Raw genomic sequence first — 10,476 nt, 5'->3', positions numbered from 1 at the left:
GGAAACTTTGAGCGCAGCGTTCCGCCGGGCCCTTCTTGTAGTTTCCCGGACTTCGGTTTCTGTTTCGATTCTCGTCCTCGTCTCCGTCAGGCCTTTCCCGACGTAATCCGCCGGGCGAGCAGTGTCGGTTTCGTTGGGGAGGAGACGCCCTTTGGTTGGTCCTGGCAAGGACAGTGTTTTGGTCGCGGGCACTGTGGGAAACAGAAAAGGAAAGTGAATTCGAATACCACAGCGGCGATCCCGCAAGGTTTCTTGCGCACGTGTTTTGACTTCTTTGCAGGGCTCTGCCTCAAAAATCAGACTTCTTTCCCACAGCCGTCCAGCATCACCCCTCGTCAGCTAAAACGGGGAGGGCTTGAAAGCGCGTGAGGCGGGACTTCCCAGTGCAGAAGTGAAGAGAAACTGCCTCCGATTCTGATGCCAACGGGAAGGAGTTACCCTTGGTTGGTGCGTACAGGTAGGTTCTGCCCTGACCCGTGCCGGGTGGTAAGATGGCAAGCACTGCCGGGAACAGGTGGAGAGGGAAAGCTAAGAAAGCTAAGAAGACATCTTTCCAGAGATGTGTAGACCCAGAACCGCAGGAGGAAGTGACCTCTGCCCCTTTTCTAGAATAAACCTGACTTCCTGTGGGTCTCCCCAGACGAGCTCTTTCCTTTGGCAGTTTGGGGGAAAAGAGTGAATAATGATAAACGGTTTATTTTATTGCCGTATGTAGTATTTATTTGGCTTTGACCAGGGCCCAGCGACAGACGAAGAGGGACTTTAACCACCAACTCAGCTTAGGAGGAAGTCAAGAATGAAGGTTTTCTATCTCCCAGCCTCTAAGTTCCCCATATTCTTTAATATACAACTTTCCTTTAATAAAACAAAACAAAATCCCCAACAACTTATTTTTGATATAGCTGCCATTCTTTTCTTGGATTCAATACAGAAAGTTTTGGCTGAAGCAGCTAGGAACTTAATTAGCAACTAATGTACCAACTTGTAGTAAACATCAACATTTGTCTATGTCATGAGGGAAAAAAAGACACCCACACTGAAAAATGGCAGCTTCGGTTCAGTACAGAAGCCACACGAAAGTGAGTTTTTCAGGTTGCTACTCATATTGTGCAGTCCTGGGTGACTGTGGATAGTAGTGTATATGCTTCATGATGAGAACCTTATGGTCTACAGTTCTGTGGAGGACGGAGGGGGTCATTTAAGCCACTAAAAAGATACATTTAGGAAAAGTAATCTGTTAGCAAAGCACATTCAGTGAAGTTTGGATATCACCAGGAGGCCTGGTGCTGCTTTGGACTGGGTAAGAGAAATACTTGTTTTTATCAGAGGCATACAAAATATTCAGTTGAGCTCTTCATTTTATCTTATTGTATGCTCTAATTATATTATGTAGCTAAGCTTTCGTCTTCCATATAGGATTGTAAGCTGCTTGAAGAGAGGGCATATTTACACAGTAACCTGTACAATACAACAGTAGGTCCTATTGGAAAGTCCTTGGCAATTATCCCCCGTGGGAATTTGATTTGCCTTGACCTTAGCAGCTGGTCCAGTGTCAAACACATAGTGAAAGTTGCTGAAGTGAAATGCAACTTTGACCTTGCAGGTGAACCTGCTTTATATTTTTCTTTTCTGTGTCTTCATAAAACACTACTATATATTTACTTATTTGGGGGAGTCGACCCCTTAAATAAAAGAGATCAAGTTAGATGTCTCTACAAAAGTATTCAGATTATCAATTTTAGTTACTGGGTCTATGAAGGTATCTGTTAGGACTATTCCGAGAAGTTCTCTCCATGGCCCCTCCTCAGGTGCTGGCCGGTTTCATTCGGTATGTTAAGACAAAAACCAAATAACCAACCAACCAACCCCAAATCATTGTCCCCTAGTAATTCCTCCCTCTGTCCTTGGGTTTCAAACACTGGAAGATACAAAGGTTTTGATGGTCAAATACGGGGAGATAATGTCATCTTCTTAATACCATGGAACTGCTGTTCGGGTGACAGAAGGTCAAAAGTAGAAGCTTACATGTTCGGTGTTCAGATTACATCGCTTGTTCATACAATCATTTAAAAATATTTATTAAGTACCTGCAGTATGACCAGTGCTGGTCTTGTGCAGTTAATAAAACTGAACAAAGTTTCTGTCTTTATGGAGCTCACATCCTAATGGGAGTGGGAAGACAAATACCAAATAATAGATAGGAAATAGTGTTATAGTTGAAAACTAATGCTATGAGGACTGTGGTAAGATCCATTCCTACATGTTTTGTTGTTTCTGATACTATCGTAAATAAGATCATTTTATTTCTCTTTCAGATACTTCATTTTTAGTGTATACAAATGCTACTGATTTTTGTATATTGATTTCATATTCGACAACTTCACTGAATGAATTAGTTGATGAGACCTAATTAGGTTTTTGGTGGAGTCTTTAGGATGTATAGAATCATGTCACCTGCAAATAGAGACAATTTTACTTCTTATTGTCCAATTCTGATGCCTTGTATTTCTTTTTCTTGCCTGATTGCTCTGGCCAGGACTTCCAGTGCTACGTTGCATATGAGCGGGGAGAGTGGGCCCCCGTGTCTTGTTCCTGATTTGGTAAGACCTAGATAATAATGCACATCATAGTTTCACCTGTTGGTTTTCCACATAGACACCCTCCTCTAACTCATACCATTAGCTTTGCATAATATCCATCAGTAACTATTCATATTTCCTCTCAAGTAAGAGTCACCTTGCTGGATGAGGACTGAATGATGAGGTCTGAGTGTGGGTGGGAAAGCCTGAGGGAAAATAGAAAGGAACATCTTTTTAAGGAATCTTCTATAATCTTGATAGGACCCCTTCTGGAAGAAGGAGACTGAGGGGGGGAAAAAGCCAAGCCAGTCTCTCAAAACAGAAGCCACAGAAAAGTGAGTTCTTCAGGTTGCTGCTCATATTCTGCAGCCTTGGCTGATTTAGTTTATTTTCTGCTTTTTGTTGGAATAGGTGTTTTCCTCTGTCAATTTTCCTTTGATAACTTTCATTTTCATTCTCCTTCTTGTTGTCTAAATGTCAGTTTCTGTTTCCTTTATCCTTGGGGGTAGAAATTCTGTTGAACACTATCTTTTTTCCTTTTCTCTAGACCTGCCTTTTCTTTTTAAACCCAGAAGAAATATTTTAGCCCCCATCACCCCATCAATTTCAAAGGTCACTTGTTAGCATTTTGTTCTTGAAACAGTAATTCAGAAAGATGCAAGATAGCTGACTCTTGCCAATATCCAACTTTTCATCTGAGTTTTGCGCAACTGAGAAGTAAAAATCATAGTTGTCACTTTTTTTTTTGGCAAACTAGAACTATAATTTCATAGCCACATGTGGCTTTAAGCTTTTTTTCCTCAATTAAATTATAATAAATATACTTTAATGAGGAAGTCTCTAAAATTGTTATTCCTTTCCTTCATGTATTTACTAACTTGTATCAATAAAGAGCCTACTCTGTTTAATTTAAAGCTAGATGCCCTTAACTTAGCAGTAGTGTTCTGATTACATCAGAACTCACATCTCAGCACTGCCTCTTTTTTTTTTTAGGTTTATTTATTTACTTTGAGAGAGACAGAGACAGCATGAGCAGGGAAGGAACAAAGAGAAGGAGAGAGAGTCCCAAACAGGCTCCACACTGTCAGCGCAGAGCCCGATGTGGGGCTCAAACTCAAGGAACTGTGAGACTGTGACCTGACCCAAAACAAAGAGTCAATACTTAACCGATTGAGGCACCCAGGTGACCCTCAGCACTGCTTCTTATTGGTGTGTGGTCTTAGGAAAAATCACCTAAAATTTCGCATTTGTGAAACAAGAATACCAGCATCATGCCATAAGGTTGTTCAAAGGTTAGACCATAAGGCACTTAGCACCAGTCAAGAAGTGACTGCCAGCATTCTTATAGAAGCAATGAGGAAGAGATGGTGCTGCCTCTCTGAGAATGCACAATTTGTAGTGGAAATAAATTAGTTATGTATGTATGTAAACCTATATAATAACTAGCCATGTAATTGAGTTTTTAGACAGTATCACTTTTTTCAAGAAACAGAAGCTGATAGACCGATTTAGCAGAGAAGTTTATCGACAGTGTACTAGTACAGCTTTATATTTCCAAAACAGGAGTTCCAAAACAGAAAGAAATTTTACCTAGGTTTATTAGGTCCTGATACTCAGTTTTTAATTATTTCTACAAATTCAATTATAAAGGTCTGGTTTTAAGCATGCATGTGTAACAGTTTTCTAAACAATGTTAGAAAAAAATCAGTTATCAGTGAACATTTTTCCAAACATCTGCTTTTCTAAATGCATCCTCCATAGCTTAAGATTTTTTAAAAACAGTCACTGGACATGTTTTTGTTAAAACAACATCTTTACCTCAAAGGCATAAATTGGCCATGCTTCTTTTACTTGATTTAAAATTAATGGTTAAGAACAAGCTTCAATCAAATGTAAGTAGAGCATCATTTTTTCCCCTTGAAATTACGGTTAACATTTACTTGGTAAACACTTGGGGTTAGATGTCTCAGCCTGTGTTCATTCTGATAGAAGGGTTGCTGTTCTAATTACTTAATACCCACCCCGTACAATTAAACATTTCTATTTCACCTGTTCATATTATAATTGGCAAAGTTTTTGAAGTAGGTGTGCAAAAGAATGAGTTATTGAAATCAAATATTGACATAAATTGAATCACTCTATTTGAATTGCTAAATCACAAAGGGTTAAACTAAGATTTTTTGAAAATAACAAAGCATTACCAATTACAAAATATCTTTTATTATTACACTGGATTATATCAAGTACATTGAACAATCTTATTTCATCTTCATCTAATGCCTTACTATTTCATTTGTATTTTATGATATATTATTATAGTTGTACACATAAAGATTTTTCTAAGTAAGTACATGTAAAAGTTTATTTTGACCCATGTTCAACTACTTTTACTAATAAGGAATCAAAAGCAAACTCCTTGGAGACCACAGCTCTAAAGAGCCCAAGGGCTAGAGGTTGTGATGAATTTGAAGAACAGGATTAATAAGAGTAGAAGATGGAGATGTGTAGGTGAAAGGAGGGCAATTCAGCATTTAGATCTTGGAAGAACATTTTAAGTTTCTAGTATTTGTGACAAATGTCAGTATACTAAGTTAACACATGCAAACAATATATTTCATATCATTGCCAGGCATGCAATAGGATATGAAATACATTCTTGAATATTTTAATGAAATTAATATTTTATTTAAGAAACAGTTTATGTTCACTGTGGAAATTTTGGAAGGAAATAACACAATACTGAAGATGATTATAGTAATTACTCGTACTCCCATCACTCAGAGATAAGCATTATTAATATTTTAAGTGTCTTCCCTACCAATATTTTATTGTGTAAATATAGGTATATATGTCTGTGTGCATATACACATCTCTTCAACAGGGAGTGATCTGAGATGAGGAAGAGATGTCCAAGGAAGAGATCTTCATAGGGAGACCAGGTTGACATGCCAAGGGGAGAAAGAGTCTGTGGGAGATTCCCAGTAGCAGGGATGGCCAGGATGTTTGGGCAGCAATGCCTATTGTTGAATAACAAGCACATTCCTATGTTGTACTTACTGTACTGACCCTTCTTTGTCCCACATCTTTCATAGAAGTCTGCCACCTAGAACCGCTTTGTGTTGTTGGTGCTTTGGTGAATAAAGAGAGCTGGTGACCCCATGTAGTAGAGCAGAGCTGCATAGGAAGAAAGTGTATTTGCTGAAATGGAGACAGGGAACATGGATTGAGAATTCCATCCAAGGGTGACAATGAGATCATAAACCGTCCAGGAATCCTTGAACATCTTAGGTATAGGGCCAGACTTACACTGCTCTGCAGGATGGAAAGGGCCATCTCTGTAGGCATGCTTTCAGCTACAAGATGAAGAATGCTGAGTAAATGTGGCCCAGCTAGAAAGATTGATTTTTCTCACATAACAAGAAGAGTCGATGCATTCATTGATGTCAGAACCATAGGATGTGTCCTGTCATTTTCTTGGTTTTTCTCTCATGGTTGTAAAATGGCTACAATAGCTACAAACATTATTTCTTCTTAAGCTTCAGTTAAAAGCATGTTGTAGAGGGGTGGAACACAGGGTTTCTTCCATTTGCTTTCTCCCAACAGCGAAGGAAAAAAAAATATCCTAGGAGCACCCCCCCCCCAGCAAAATTTCTCATATATTTCACTGGCTGGGACTGGGTTGTATTCACCATCCCTAAAATAAAGTGGTATCTGCTCACAAATTAAACGATTCTGATATTTAATAGTAAGGCATTGTTTATCATAGGGGCTCAAACTATTTTATTTGAATATTAAAATACAAAGATGACCCAAGGAAAGCTAGAAAATCTTGTTTTCCAGCTGGTTTCCCTACTGGAGCACACATATTGCCCTGGGAGCCCAACCCCAATGGGTAGTACCAAAGCAGCCATTCAATTCTTGTGGTCACAGAGTGAGCTAGGAAGTTGTTCTCAAGCCCAGTTAGCTGCATATTAGACTCACATGGGAAGATGTGTACAATTATCCATTGCATCCAAACCTCCACTGTTGGAACTTTAGTGTCAGTTATTTTTCCTTTCAATTCCACCTGCGATCCCGCTCTCCAGGCAGAGGTGAGAACGTGGGGTTAGGGCCTCTGCTAGCCAAGGGCCGGCTGAGAGTCCAGCCGAGTCTTGTTCTTCATGGTCGTTTTGTATTATAAAGTTGTACTGAATTAGTGAATACTGAAGCACTGCTCCCAGGAACATGCAGAATGAGGTCACACTCTACTAACAGCATTTTAAAAATGAATCAATATATAACCTTGTTTTGTGTGTGTTTCTGTTTAAAGACACCTTATGTAACATGTATTGTTGATTCGTTAACACTGAACTCACAGTGAACAGCACTATAACTCCTACCTGAGGGAAGCTTATCCAACACATGTTTTCTCTGAGAGATGTGTCACAGTTTTCCTGTGCTTCGAAACACCAGATAACACTTCAGGTCTCTGCTCGGAGTCATTTTAAGCAGTGAAATCACCAACAAAAAGCACAAAAATGCAAAAAATTGGCACTAAATACACCATGAAAAGGACACTTGTTTATAGTATGAGAGCTGAAAGAAGAAGGCAGAACTTTGCCTTGTTCAGCCGCGGCTAGACTCAAAGTTTTCACTGCTCTGCACAGATCCACCAATGACTCATCAAAAGTAATGATTTGGGGCTTACAGATAAATTTGAGTGAGTAGGTAAATAGTTTCCTAGGCTACCCAGGAGAATATGAAAAACCCAGTTGCGCTTTCGGTACTTATTGAGTCACTCCTATTCAGTTTAGCTAAAGCTGTGATATAAATGAACATGTATTTTCAGCACTTTGTTATGAGAGGTGTTGTACCAAACCCATTGACCTGGACATTGTCAGATATTTGCCTAGAATGAATGAAACGTGTTCCACATCACAGAAAATACATATACCTTCATGGCAGCAGCACTGTGAACACTTCAGAATGTAAATCTCCAGCACATATTTTGAAAAAATGGATCATATATAAATTCAACTAAAAAGGTCCTCTAATATATGTAAACTTGAGAGAAAGTAACAAGGGCAGAAAATCTGAATCGGAGTAGTGTTAGAAGAATCTTTGCTTATCTTATATCTGTTACGTAGGCCCTGGGTAGTCCCCAACCTGTTGGTTCAGCAAAGAGAATGAGGGAGATAGGCAGGAACCCCTCTGATTCAAAGCAACTGCCTTCTTTATGTTAAGCAACTGAAATTTCTTATACTTCTTCTATCATTCAGAGGGAAGATAGAGAAGACTATCAAGAAATCCAAGTTTCACATCCAATAAAGCCCCATTGTATAGCCACTGTTATTGCAAGTCTGTCATACCTTTGGCAACTGACATTCAAACGGTATTTTGAGGAAACTTAATATGACATAGTGATACTTTAGAGGGGGTGGAGAGAGGCTCATTGGCAAGGCTCTGGGCCCCACTCCTACTTCAAAGACAACAGATCAACTTTTATACATCTTATACTTTGGGGCTGAGACTGGAGGAGAAAAGCACGCTGGTGGCAGAGAGTCTGGGTGTGATGCCCAGAAACAGTCCATGAAGATCTACTTGTACAATCAACTACAATCAAACTACAATCAACTGTAATCAAACAGTAAGGATTTTCCTCTGGCCCAAGGAATCAAGTTTTAAATTGACATCACTTCAAGTCTTTCTGGCACCCCTGAGGCAATTTCTTCTGAGGAAGACAAAGAATACTAACTTTGTGAATAAATGCATCATTTTGAATATGACAGTGGCTAATCCCTGCTGACCCCAAGGCCCTGAATAGGACAGGAGACTCATTTAAAAAAAAAAATTGTTGTGACAAAAAAGAATTCCATATTTTCCCACATATTTGGAAAAGCATTTTAAAATCTCTGTGCTGAGAGACCAGAACATGATGTATAAATAATTCTTTAAAGAAATAGAAATATTGTACCAGAGACTATTTTTGTTTTTCATTTTATAGAGAGAACAGAGAGTGTATGAGGGGAAGGGACAGAGAGAGAGAGGGAGAGAATCCCAAGCAGCCTTCATGCCAAGGGTGGAGCTCTACACTGGGCTCAGTCCCACAACGTGAGCTGAAATCAAGAGTCCAATGCTCAACTGACTGAGCCACCCAGATGCCCCAAGTAGCACAGCCTTCTCAAATTGTCTTCCAACAAGTAAAACTATGAGTTGAGGTTGGGCAGCTGCCTTTGCCCCATCCAATTTTCACAGAACCAAATATGACAAAAGTTGGACGAGAGTTCTGCAAACAGTATACCATATTGTTGAGGTAGGGAAAGGGACTTCTACCCTTGTTAAGAGTGAAAGAAGGCATAAGTAAAATCAGTCAGTAAATCAAAGAATGACACACCCAATTCACTCAGGCTGCAAATTATACCAAAATGATCCTAAAATGTATAACTATGTTATAGTTACACAACTTATGATTTACTTTTTTAAATATTTTAAAATATCTTAAAAATACTTTTGTAAAATATTTCCTGATTACTGCTAAAATAATTTAATCTTTTTTCCTTTAAATTTCTAAATAGAATGTGTGTTTATGTGTTGCATGTGCCTGTCTATAACACATATTTGTGTTGAAGGTGTATAGATTTAGGGAGTTTGCATAGTCCTTCCCAACCCTTAGAACTGTTACCAAAACTTTGGAACTTATTTAGTGCAGATGGTGTTAATTCATTGATTCTTTCTCCCTCCGACGCAGTGAAAGATTCAAGAGAGCCATATTGTGCTATGTGGGAATTTATTTTTAATTATAGAGTGGTCCAGTTATTTTATTACTACAAGTGATCTACTTAAAAATATTATAAGATGAAGGATTTATGATTTTAATAGATGGATAAATGTAAATAAGGATGCAAGCACCAATTGTGAGTGATAAATATTTTCTTTTTCAGGAATAGTCTAGTTATGTGCACATAAATGTGCTGTATGTCATTGATTAGGAATTAAGAATAATATTTTGGGCACCTGGGTGGCTCAGTTGGTTAAGCAACCAAGTCTTGGTTTTGGCTTAGGTCATGATCTCCTGGTTCATGAGTTTGAGCCCTGCATCGGGTTCTGTGCTGACAGTGTGGAGCCTGCTTGGGATTCTGTCTCTCTCCCTCTCTCTCTGCCCTTCCTGCACTGTCTTTCAAAATAAATAAATAAACTTTAAAGAAAGGAATCAAGAATAATGCTAACATTTAATATTTTTGGAGCACCCCAATGAATTTTAGAGAAAACCTGAGCTTATTCACAAAATGAATTCCAAAAGCTGACCCAGGTTCTCAGGTGGGGCCAAGAACTGCCTGTGGCTCATTAAGTTCCTGGAACATTGATGACAAAGTCACTCTCCGAGGAGCTGGCTGACTCAAAGCAACCCAGGCCAAGTGGTGGACATTCAGCTGTACTTCCCCATTCTCAGAAAGGTATTCAGAAAGGGGAAGCCACACCTTGCTGCTTTCCTCAGGCTCTTGTGTTCGACCTGCTTATAATTGTGTTTCCTCTGCCGCCACCTTGTGGGGTTTTGACTATCAATATTAACTGTGTCAGAACTGGTTTGGCTGGTATCAAGTAAGTAAAATTGTAACTACAAACAATATAGAATTTTTAACAGATAAAAGAAAAGGTAGGTAATCTATATTTCCCAATGGGAATATAAAACCGTGTTTATAATTTAGTATAGACTTATTTTATAAAACCAGAGAATAACATAAAGGGGGCTAATGGATCTTCTAGAAGGGAATATACCCATTTTCCAAAGGAGGAGCAAAGATTCATAGAAGTTTTATTCCATTGCCTAATGTCACAGAGCCAGCAGAAGAACTTGGAGTCAATTATAAAGCTCTAAACTTTATTGCACCATTCCTTTAGGAGTTAGCGTAGACAATGA

The 10,476-nt window shown here is 38.9% G+C and overlaps 1 protein-coding gene across 9 annotated transcripts in view; it reads left to right on the top strand.

Annotated features, from left to right (window-relative positions):
- The first annotated feature begins 6 nt into the window (after positions 1 to 6).
- Positions 7 to 10,476, top strand: part of GCA (grancalcin) — a 42,383-nt gene continuing 31,913 nt past the window's right edge. For all 9 annotated transcript variants that reach the window (XM_077760985.1, XM_077760984.1, XM_077760982.1 and 6 more), the window contains exons 1-2: positions 7 to 457; positions 2,537 to 2,600. The gene's annotated coding sequence lies outside the window, so the exon portion shown is untranslated. The remainder of the gene's footprint in view (positions 458 to 2,536; positions 2,601 to 10,476) is intronic.

Source organism: Crocuta crocuta, unplaced genomic scaffold (genome assembly GCF_008692635.1).
Source record: "Crocuta crocuta isolate KB4526 unplaced genomic scaffold, BGI_CrCroc_1.0 scaffold153, whole genome shotgun sequence".
NCBI lineage: Eukaryota > Metazoa > Chordata > Mammalia > Carnivora > Hyaenidae > Crocuta > Crocuta crocuta.
This window is presented reverse-complemented; position numbering and strand designations above follow the sequence as displayed.